This window comes from Pleurodeles waltl, chromosome 3_1 (genome assembly GCF_031143425.1).
Source record: "Pleurodeles waltl isolate 20211129_DDA chromosome 3_1, aPleWal1.hap1.20221129, whole genome shotgun sequence".
Classification (NCBI taxonomy): Eukaryota; Metazoa; Chordata; class Amphibia; order Caudata; family Salamandridae; genus Pleurodeles; species Pleurodeles waltl.
In genome coordinates, this window is record NC_090440.1 from 1,024,245,232 (window position 1) to 1,024,258,137 (window position 12,906).

Consider the following 12,906-nt stretch of genomic DNA (forward strand, 5'->3'; position numbering starts at 1 on the left):
AGAAACATACACACTCTTAGGTAGGGATCCTTTCTTGGAACATCAGCTGTTTTGTTATAAAAACACTACTTTGACCCATGTACGTTAGAGGGAGATTCAAAGCAGATGACCACAACTGTGTGCTGATTGCTGAGTGCTTCGCTACAGCTGCTTATGTAGACTACAGGCCTCTTTCTCAGGTATGAGGGATGATGTCTTCCCTGGGGAACCTGAAGGGCAGAACTAGAGCTTAACATGCTATGCTCTAACATAGCCTAGGTAGGAATTATTCTAATGATTATAGTGACAATATGGTAGCGTTATTTTTATGCTTCCCTCTTCTTGTCACAATTCTAATCCTGTCAGCCTTTATCGTCCTAGTTATTGCAGTACATGCTTTGTTATCTAAGATGCAGTTGCTTCAATAAAACCTTATTGAGATATATTCTGCCTCTGATTGTCCTTGTAAATGTGAGACTAATGTAACTGAGAGAAACGGATGCGATCTGAGTGACCACGATTTCCCTGAGGAATCAATTGTGTCATGCGCTCGGCTGCCCAATCATCCATCAATCATGGGTGGAGATGAGGCACTGCTAGTTAGCTGGAGCAAAATCCGGATTAGGCCGACAGGTGTCATCTGCAGTGGGTTCAGACTCAGTGCCCCACAGTGCAAGTGATTCTGCTGCCCGAATCGAGTAGTCTCATTAGGATAATGAGAGCCTACAGGACAGCTCTATCAGTACTACACAAGGAGGTAATCACGTTTCTGAAAGATAGCTCTGGCATTGCACCTGCTCCATCGCTATCAGTATTACAGAAGATGCCGCACAAATGTCTGCAGCACCTTCTGTTATTGCCTTGGAGTGCACCATTCGGACGCTATTTGTAAGACAGCCCCAAGTAAACCACTATGAGTGGTAAGGACGAACCAGTTGATAGAAAGTTGCTGGAGGTCACGTGAATTTGCAGGCTTATTATGATTCTAGTGAGGCACTGATGATGCCACTGTGTCTTTAGCACTTCCATAATGTAAAGAAAATGGCATATTGCTCTAGCCATGTCTGAACGCATTTCCTTGCCACATGTACAGTGCACATGTTCCGGATGCGTAGCTTTTGTTTGAGATTATGGTACAATTCCACACATTTTTCTTACCTCTTACTAGAAATGATATTGCGAGTTGCTTATCATCTTCAAACCTCATATCACGTATTTACGAGATCACAGTTATTTGTCATATTTGTGATTTCATTTTCAATTGCACTTCTTCATTTTATAGAAATCTCAAGTATTTACAGTACTGTAATATTTAATTGAAATATCTGGTATTAGAAATGGCTCTCCCGTGGCGTTCTTAATAGTAGACGTCATGTGAATCTACAGGATGATTTCCAGCAGTTATTAATCATTTACCAGATATCCGTTTTAGTCTTCAACTCGACTTCATAGCACTTCTTTAAACTGTCATCCTAATTGGTGCAAGGCAAATGAATAATATATCTGTCAAGTAAAATACTCCGGTTATACAAAGGTGTGTTAAAAAACATTGGAGACATGTATAATGTGACTGTGTCTGATAACAAACGATGGGCCTATTAATGCCATGGTTCAGTGCTGACACCCAGAGGCCATCATTTACAAGGGTGAAATAAATCGTATAAGCATTCAAAGATCATTTGTGCTGTGGCATATTAACATAAACAAATCATGTCATATTAAAAGTTATTTAGCATGTACATAGTCCTAATCAAAGCACTTGATCTCTATGTTGGTGAATCTCTGCGCTGCAACATTAATTTAATGCATTTAATATGGATGTAATATACATCAAAGCCATAATACGTTGTTGGTGAAAATATGGAACTGTTGATGATATTATGATACAAATTGAAATGGAGTTAGGGTAAAGTGTACAGGTGCCCTTCCTAGTAACTGACTAATGCGGAAATGTACTGTCCAAAGCAAGGTTGTCTTTCAAAAGCTGTGAAGCATGAACATGATTTTTGGAAGTTTTGACTTTTCTAGTCCATTACATACTATTTGGGGTTCAATAATTCCAAATGAGTATTTATATATTAATAAGATCAGTACAACCCGATACCCATTGTCACACTTAAAAAAGCAAAATTAACAAATAAATGGTTTTGAAAGTAGGAATGGCTATATGAGACAGAAAGACCAACAAAACAGTGTATTGAGTTTTCATATCATATATATATATATATATATATATATATATATATATATATATATATATATCCGAAAAGTTTCCTCGGAGTGCGCCCGCTACATCAGAGTGGTCCTGGTCGGGCTCTGAGACGCCCAAATATATTAACAAAACACGCTCTCCAAATCCAAAGAGAACCAGGACACCTCCGTATGAAGATCCAAGATTTTATTTACAGCAAACAAAACAACTCCAACGCGTTTCAGCAATAAGCCTTTATCACGGATAGAGTATAATTTCATCATCTCATTAAAATACCCTAAAGCAGTGACATCTTTATGATTCGGAAGGGGGATGGGATGTCAGCAGTGCAGTTTTTGCAAAAACTGAACAATAATGAATACAATTTGAGATTTACGAAACATCTACCTCTGAGTAAATTCAGAGCCTAATAACAACATCCCTGTAACCTTTGTTTTTTTTCAGTGAATTGCCAAGGTTTTTAAAATTCTATTTCCTAAATATAACATCCATGTAACCTTTGTGCATTTTTTCAGTGAATATCAATGGTTTTCATAAGCACCCAACCTTGTACTGTGCATTGCCTTCACCCGTACGCAGCAGGGGTGTCCGCAAGGCCTGGCCTGCAGCGGGGCCCTTTGGCTCACCCACCTAACCACCCAACCCTACTCTGCACACGGCCCTTTGGCTGTGCGTGGTGGGAGTTGGCCACAGCCTATTTATCTGGGTGTGAGAATAGGTGTAATAGGGTGGATCTGAGGGTGAGAGTGGCTATGAGAGTCTGTTTCTGGGTGTGAGAGTGCCTGCATCAGTGTCTTAGTGTCTTAGTGGGTGCTTTAGTGTCCTTGCAGGTCTGTGAGTTGGTGCACAGGATGTCAGTGGGTCTGTGAGTGGGTGGGTGAGAGTCTGAGTGGGGCTGTGAGTGGGTGTGTGGGAGTCTGAGTGGGGCTGTGAGTGGGTGTGTTAGTGTCCAAATGGGTCTGTGAGTGGGTGCATGATGGCATGAGTTGTGCTGTGAGTGGGTGCACAAGGGTCTGAGTGGGTCTGTGAGTGGGTGCACGAGTGTGTGAGTAGGTCTGTGAGTGGGTGTGTAAGAGTCCAAGTGGGTGTGTGAGTGGGAGAAAGAGATTAAGAGAGAGAGAGAGTGAGACCGACAGTGAGAGGTAGATAAGTAGTTTTTTAGGCTTTGACTGATGATATATTTAGAATTAGATATTTCATCCCAAATTTTTAAAAAATGTGTTTGTCAATTAAAAACAATAAGATCACATTTTAGTATGACCATTTAACCTTTGTAGTTAAAAAAGAAAAGAATGAGGAAAAACGAGTCCGGCTCGGCTCGAACCCTCAATGCTCAGTGTGAAGGTCTGTGTGTATGGTGAAAATCTTTCTACAACGTTACAGCACTTGCTGCACCCATTTATGGTGAAAGACTTTTTGAAATTTTATTCAAATTCATTCTAATGACTGCATTTATCATGATGCTTTGGGGCTATTCGAGCTGAAATGTAAGACAGGGTGCTCCCTTTTTGGATTGTATATTTAACGGCTCCCGTGAGCCTTTGAGCTGACGAGCTCTGGTGAAGCACCTGTGCGCCTTCTGAGTGGTACAAAAACCTGAGAATACGTTTAGGCGGCATTTCAAGCAACCCCGTCTGCCACACTTTGCTCTCCGCTGATGACGGCCGAAAGCCAGAAACACGTGTCTGGAGATACGGCATTCGCCGCACCAACTTATGGTGAAAATCTTTCTACAACGTTACAGCACTTGCTGCACCCATTTTTGGTGAAAGACTTTTTGAAATATTATTCAAATTAATTCTAATGACTGCATTTATCATGATGCTTTGGGGCTATTCGAGCTGAAATGTAAGACAGGGTGCTCCCTTTTTGTATTGAATATGCAGAAAGAAGGAGGGATGATCAAGGATTGAGGTTCAGTAGTTCCATGAAGAACAGATTTAATACTGGTTTGCATTAGGTGGGCTCCTGTCTAAGTTCCTGAAAAAAATAACAAGTTAAAACCTTTTAGTCAGACAGGAGAAAAGCCAAGAAAGCCATAGAATACGCAACACAGGGACCCCGGACCAAACTCTCAAGCATATGATGTATTTTCTTGTGGGTGGTCACATCCCAAACACCCCCCAAAGGTGCACCCCTGCAGAGAACACCTCACCAAAACAACTACAGACACCCATTTTGCAAAGTCCACATAGATACAGGCATCAATGCACACAAACATACAGGCATCACTGAACAGAGAAAGTCATGCATAACCCAGTGTAGCAGGGAGCACCTTATGATGTACATCAGAAAAGCATGAATTGTTGGTTAACATGGGGACAAAGGGTGATGTTTAGCATTGGAGCATAGAGTGTTGTGCATTAGAGGAGCAAAGGGTGGTATGCATCAAGATATTTTTTTTAATGTACTTCAAGGGAACACTGGACAATGTGCCTCCAGGAAGAACTTGGTTATGTGCTGGGAGACTGGGACTTGTACTTCAGAGAACTTTGTGTAATGTATATTGGTAGAGTACTTGGTGATCTGCTGTGGTGAATACTGTGTGATGGACCTCAGGTTATCACTGGATATGCATTTCCAAGTGAGCACTGTGCCTTAGCTGGACACTAGAATGTGTGTATTAGTGATCCAGTGAGTGTCGTGCATCAGGCCACCACTGTGTGATGTAACTTAGTGAGGGTGCTAGTTGTGTCAGCTTCTTTGACACTGCATTTACTGTGGTTCATCAAATGAGGAATTAATGTGGTATGCAGGGGTGTAAATATTTGCTTATTGGTTGAAATGAGAAGAAGCCCCTCTAAGGCAAAAATCACATCCTTGTCAGCATGAACCACAAACAGCCACGACATAAGCCTGTGCTTAACCCTCAAAGTGAGGGATGCACTAATTATAAATCAGGCCTACTGACTTTTTCAGGGTCTCAATACACTAACAAAAGGCAAAATATTGAATCTACTACAATGCAAAATGTTATTAAAAAAAGTCACATACATAAGAAAATATATGCAGTGATTTTATATCAACCACGTATGTCATTTAAGTTTTCAGTATTCAAAATGGTACAGTATGCATGTTACTCTCCTATTTTAATGGGACTACAAAAGACCTATAAAACCTAACCTTCCACTGAGAACATCAAGCCAAAAGTCATAGTGTTGGACTTGCCCCTTTTTGCAGGGTGATCCCCAATCTTTTTGTCTCCTTCCTCCTATTTTTCCTAACCTGTTTTTGTTGGCTTTAGGACTCAGGGCACTTTACCACTTCTAACCAGTGCTGAAGTGCATATGCCCTCTGTGGAAATTTTATTGGTGATTAGTTTATCCATGATTGACATATCTGATTTACTGGCAAGTCCTTAGTAAAGTGCACTAGAGGTGCCCAGGGCCTGTAAATTAAATGCTACTAGTGCCACCTACCTGAGTAGCCCTATAATCATGTCTCAGACCTGCCACTGCAGTGTCTGTGTGTGCAGCCTTGACCTTCCAATTCAACCTGGCAAGTGTACCCACTTGCCAAGCCCAAACTTTCCCTTTTCATACATGTAAGAAACCCCTAAGGTAGTACCTAGGTAGCCCCAGGGGCAGGGTGCAGTGTATGTTAAAGTTGGACATGTGCTGATGGGCTTTACATGTCTTAACAGTGACATACTGCTAAATTCAGTGTTCACTGTTGCAAGGCCTATCTCTCTCATAGGTTAACATGGATGTTGCCATTAAATAACTTTAAAGTATAGATTCCCTTTGGGAGCAAATAGAAATATGGAGTTTAAAAACACATCTTTTAGTGAAGTTGGCTTTTAGATTGTTAGTTTGAAAATGCCACTTTTAGAAAGTAGACATTTTCTTGCTTAAACCATTCTGTGACTGCTTGTTGTTGGATTCCCTGTCTGGGTCAGTTTGACAGTTGGGCTGTTTGTGAATCCCCTCTAGACAGAGAGACAAAGAGAGCAAGGGTATAGCCTGCATATCCTGATGGGCCATCTGTGCTAAAGAGAGGGAGGAGTGGTCACTTATATCTGAATCGGCTGTTCCTGCCCTCTTATAATGCAGTTTCTAACCCCACTGGTGTGTGTCTGGGGCCTGACCTGGGCAAGGCAGAATCTTGTGAACAACAGAGACTCTCCTTTGAAATTTGCCTACTTCAAAGGCAGAAAGGGGTATAAGTAGTGGACCCAAAACCACATACTTTAGATATCTTCAAGATCACTTCTGGAACCAAGAGGAACCTCTGCCAAGGATTATAGCTGAAGAGCTGAGGAGAAGTGCTGCCTGTGAAAGGGGACAAAGACTGGACTTTGTGGTATATTCTTGCTTGTGAAGAATCTCCAAGGGGTTCAACTGAGCTTGCCTCCTGTTTTGAAGTCTCAGGGCCATCAAAGACTTCCTCTGCCAGCATCTGGACTCTCTGCTGAGACTCCTACCCTGCCAAGCGGTGTCCTATCCAGTCCCTGGGCCCTTGAAAGTTGAAGTTGGCAGAACAAGAGCTTAAAAACCTTGCGGCTAAAATCCATGCTCCACCTGTATCTCGGCTGAGAGATCGATGTATTGCTGCTGGAGAAACCACGCACGTCACCTGCTTGCAGCTGCTCATAACCACGCAAACACTACGCAGTGCGGTTTTCTAACACCATGCACTTGGATTTTCCACGCATCATCCCTGGGCTTCAAAGTCAACCCTACTCTGCACAGATCTGCTGTGCCCCGTTCGGAAATTGACGCACCGGTTTCTTACGAGGGAGAAAAACGACGCATTGCCGACCCGGCCAGAGAAGAAATGATGCACAGCCTGCCTTGTGAGGAAGGAATCTACACATCACTGCCTTTTTCAATGCACGCTCGCCTGTGCAACTATATTTTTTACGCTAACCAGGTACTTGGTGCATAATCATAATTTCCATTGTTTTCTATGGAGTCTATGTTTCTTTTGAAAAGTAATATTGTAATTTGTATATGTTAGAATTTTGTCGTTTTGGTCTTGTTTGATTTAGATAAATATTACCTATTTTTCTAAACTGGTGTGGTGTCCATTTTGTACTGTTTCACTGTATTACTGTGTGAGTTGGTACAAATACTTTACACATTGCTTCTGAGTTAAGCCTACCTGCTCATGCCAAGCTACCAAGGGGATGAGTGGGGGCTAACCAGGTATGTTTCTCCTTTGCCCTGACTAGAGTGAGGGTCCTTGCTTGGACAGGGGGTAACCTGACTGCCAACAAAAGACCCCATTTCTAACACATAGGTACCAGGGGATCAGCAAAGATTCTCTCAGAACTGTGTTTTGACCTAACCAGAATAGGTTTCTTGAGGTGGCAGGGTACCTCATCCTAAACTGATCACCCCTTCACTGAAAGCAGGCCATAAACAATTTACTTAAGTTCCTATCAGTGACGGGCTACCTTTGCGCAGATATTGGAATTCGATAGACGATAGTCCTTTATACTCAGAATGCACATTAGTGCACATGTATGTGCACATATGTTCACATAGAAATAGTGCCAACAACATTATTTTAGAAGGTGAGTTCTGCTGGTCAACACTCAAAGCCATTTTTGTAGAACTTGCAGTAGTGTAAGCACAGCTCTTACCTGCTGCATCCATTTTTCTAATCAATGCCAACTATGTCTTCAAGTTGCGCCCATCTTTGACATGAAAAGGCTCGCTCTCATTCTCGCTTTTATTCGGTATAAAGTAGAAGGTTGTTGCACATTCTGTCATGACTGCAGATATTGCACTTGTTTAACACCTTTGCTTTGGGCTCATGTTAGGATCTTAATTGGTGCCCTATGTATGAAGAAATATATATTTATGTCTTGTCTCCGTTTGGACAGCTTCATTCTCATTGGGGTGTGAGAGTAGTCTCTTGTTGCCTGATTCTGTAATTAATGGCTTCAATTTTCTTTTCTTAACATATAATTTTAAAATGGCATCTGAAAAGACATGGCGTGGTTGACATGGAAGTGCCTATGCTTGATCAGAAGCAGAGAGTGAGTGCATCTAGACTGGAATACCCACAATGATCCCAGGTGTCAGAGGTAATAAAGAGATTTCTCTGCAGGGTAACTTGGGTGGAGAACTGTCTGACATTCAACAAACTAAACAGGTTATACAGTACTAGTGCACTTTGAATCTTTATGAGCTGTGAAGTCTGATTGTGTTTAAATAGAATCTTAAGATAGGTGACAGCAGAAAAAAATGGTTTTAGGTAGGTAATGGGGGGTGCCAAGATACTAGTAATTAGAGGTGTAAGTGAAAATCCACGGTATAGAGCAGGAAGTTTCAGAAAAGGTACAAGTTTGGGGAAAGAGGCAGGATAGTGTCTATATCCCTAGCACAGTTCCTAGTAGATGAATGTGTGGATGAAATAGAGACACTGATCTAGCTACACACCGAACCTCTGCTAGCCTCAGCAAGCTATGACTGGAGGCTTCTGAAAGCAAAGGGTCAGTGGCCTATAGTGAAATAACTCTCCTACCTCCATTCATGAGAACAGATATGACAGAGGCACTAATGAAGGCTATACTAAAGGATGTGTACCCAGTCAAGACGGACAGAATCAAATTTAGTAAATAGAATAAGGGCAAAGCTCTAGCTGATTATCATAATCATTTGGAAGATGTGCTTAACTAATATTCTTGTATTGTATAAGTCATAAATATTGTGCAGGAACAACTTCGAACTAACTTAATTGAGTGGCAAAACAAGAGCCTTGCTGATTTATTTTCACAGAAAAAGTGTCAGTTGTATAAAACAGATGTTTTCTCAAATGAAATAATTTCAACAAATTGCTAGAGTAGGGGGACGGGAAGGAATGGGGAAGCAAAATGATTGGGGTGGCAGGGACTAAATGCTTATGAAAGGGAGATGGGAGATTAGGGTGAAGCCAAGGGAAGGGTTTGATAGATTTGGCTCCACATGTTGGCATCTCATGTTTTAATTATGGACAGCTGGGAAACTGGAGACGGGACTGTCCTGACACACCTTTTGGTACAAATCATCAATCTGAGCAATCTGAAGTCACCCACATTTCCTAAGATTGATATCCCTCCTTGTTGGACAGTTTCAGAAGTGCCAACAGCAATTTAACCTCTCTGGTTTCTATAAAGAAAAATGGACCATATGTGCAATGTGTTGTTAGCTGAAAGTCCTTCTCATATCGTATTGATGCAGGTACTAGCCATTCTGCTCTAAAGACTTCTGAATTCTCTTCCTAACCTCTCTCAAGCTTGTCCATTGATGCTATTGGCATTTCTAAGACCTGCATCCCTCCTTACAACTCCAATCCCATTTATAACCCTGGTTTTCATTACTGACCAACATTAAGTATATTGTTGATTGTACTGAGATTTCCGTATGTCAAGTTACTAAATGTACAGGCAATGTCCAATTTAAAACTTCATTAACAACATTTATCTCAGATATACTTGATCAAAAACCCTCTATCCTTTTTTCTGAACATTCAAATGATGTTGGTTTCATTCTAAAAGCCAAACCTGTGAAGATTAATGTAAATTTAATGAAAAAAAACACCATTGTATTGTCCAGTACCCATTACGCCCTGAGGTGGAAGCTGCCATCAGATATATCATTTGCTCTTTGGGGAAATAAGGAGCCCTAGATTGTGTTTGTAGCACTCTAATTTTGCTTACCAAAAGCCTATTTAAGCCTATTAAGGGCACCTATGGATTTGTGCAAGGCCAGCAAGCTATGAATGCTGTTGTAATACTGAGTTTTCCTGTTGTTGCTGAGTCACAGCATAACTTGTGCCATGCCCTAAAGGTTCTTGGAAACAGCTGCCTACATTGTAGAAGCCTCTTAAAAGTAAGAACTTGGCACTACCATTACTGATGCAGGGCCTCATGCTGTTGTTGCCCTGTTACTCACCACCAAGACTAACACTTCTCCATGGTGAGACTGTCATACTATAACATTATTTTACTTTCTGCCTTCCATATCACCCTGCCCTTTAGTTCCAATGCTCAGAATCCAAAACCAAAGGATGTGAAACCACATGACTCTCATCATAATTTCTCATTTGGCCAAGCCCCTTGTTGATCTCTCCCCTTATTTATCTCTCACACCCAATTGTGGTCTTATATGTTGATGGTGCTTCCCAAAGAAATAACTGTGGATCACTAATGATTGGAAACGAATGCACTTTGCATAAAGTAGTTGAAAGTGAGCGCTTATGTCAATGCATTCCATTCAAGTGGCTGAATGTACTGCATTCACACATGCTTGAATTCTTTCTGCTTTTCTGATTGTTATCATGGTTATAGACTATGCTATGGGAGAAGCCCATTATTTTGCATCCCTGGTACTACTGGATTTCCTTACCTCAGCAAGGACCCCTATCAGGAATGGTACATATGTTAAAGGACTTCTTGATGCATTCTATTTGCCTTCTTAAATTGTAAATAGTAAACGTGTTGCATGCAAACTGTTTCAAAACGAAGTATCTACAAGAAATGCTTTTGCTGATAAATTGCTAAAAATGATGTACTGTCCTGAGCTCTGAAGTGAATGTTATATCAACTTTTTGAGTCTCTTAATCCTACCGTAAAGGATGTAGCTGAATTACAGGAATGCACATCTGAGGAAGGCTTGGATAAAAGAGAACTGTGAAAGTGATTCTGATGGAGAGTGGACAGAACCAGGAGAGCAGTTGCCCCTAAATTCCTACACATTGATCTTATCTGACTGGATCGGGTGTTGCCCACATCAATAACAATAGTATGACTTGTGCCCAGTAATTTGCTTCATTTTCTTCCTTCAGGTGCCCAACAATATTGAAACTCCCACCACTTGCCAAGCTCACAACATAATGAAGAGTGCTAAAACCACTGCCTCTGTCCACACACCTCCAAGTGGCTCATTTGTAAACATTCATGGACCTCATCCAAATGCTCAAAAGATTAATATACTTCGTTTAGCCTGTATGTTTTCTGGATGTATAAGCCCCCCCATATGCTCATGCTGATTTGATTACATTTGCAAAAATACCTAGAAGGGTTGACATTCCTAGTTTTGGGGTCCTCTCTGATAGTGGAAGTGACAATGATACCCATCTTGTGTCCTCTTTACTCAAGGTACTGTGCAGGGCTTCAGGAATTAAAGTATACAAAAATGTGATATATGGAATGCTTCAATTAATTTCTACCACTGGAAAATACTCGGGCCGCATCCCAATCCATTGTTATTTTACTAACCATGTCACCTCAGTTTGGACTCAGCCATATCAAAATCAGTCTTGATGCTGCGCCAGTGGGTGCATTCCAGCCTCAATTGCCATTGCCAGGCCAGACCCTCCCTGAACAAGAATACAAGGATCCTAAGACCAGCTTTGCCCTTAGTATGACTCATCATTTGCTATAGCATGGTTCCAGTGGAACAGTGTACCCAAGAACCACAGCTGGGCATACCCATCACACTTAGGATGTTGCACTGAAGTATACAAAAAAATGATGGATGGAATGCTGAATTAATCCCAGCCACTGATAATTACTCAGGGCTGCATTCCAATCCATCATTATGTTGCACACCATGCCACCTAAGTTTGGACCCAGCCATATGCAAATCAGTCTTGACCCTGCTCCATTAGGAACAGTTCAGCTTCAACTGCCAGGCCAGGTCCACCCTGAGTCTGAACACAAGCAACCCAAGAATGTTTTGCCCTTATTAGGGTTCATCAGTTATGTAGGAATTGGTTTCAGTGGCACAGTGTGCACAGGACTCACACCTGGGAATACCTGTCCCACCTAGAGCGTTGCACTGAAGCATACAAAATAGGGTTAGATGAAATGCTTGAAATAATCTAAGCCACTGGTAATTACTCAAGCTGCATCTTAGTCTATTGTTATTTTGCACACCTTGCCACTTTAGTTCTGACCCAGCTATACAATAATCGGTCTTGACCCTGCGCCAATAGAAATAGTCCAGTCTGAACTGCTACGCCTGGCTTTTCTAGAGCAGGAACACAAGCAACCTTAGACCAAGTATGCTGTTATTGGGGCTCATCAGTCAAGTTTAGGTTGGTTTTCGCATCACAGTGTACATGGGACCCACGTCTGGAAATACCCAGCACACTTAGGGTGTCACACTGAAGTTTACAAAAAAGTATATCCAAGACATAACACAAACCTTTAACACGGTTTTGCTCTTTGGACCTCATCAATGAGATACAGCTTAAGATTTTTGATACAGAGAAAGACTCAGCATATATTACCATATTGTAATGAAGGGTAGCAGTTTAAAATGCCATTCGTTTTCTGCTGTGAACGCATCATAACATTATTTGTTAAATTGGTTGCACAAATACATAATGGAGTCCACCATATTATAAAGGGGTTAACCACACTCTAATAAAACAGTCTAAAGGAAGCAAATGGTCCAAGCCCCCTCTCAAAGAGACAACAACATTTTGTATGAAATTCTAGCTTATCGAGCTGTATTATTAATCTTTAGAATCCAGCCTTGCTGAGCAAGTACAGTTATGCAGTTAAAACTACCTCTAGGATGGACATTTTGAGTGTTAGTGTAATCATTTTAGTGGTCAGTCCTTCATTATTAACATGCTGTAGGACCATAATTCATTCACAGGTGCAGAAGCAATGCCACTCTCTCCCTTTTCAACAATTGTGGGCTGCTTTCTTTTTCTTTTGTATCCGTGGACTAAACAATCTGTTAATCCACTTGTAGTTATCTCTGAGTTTGTCA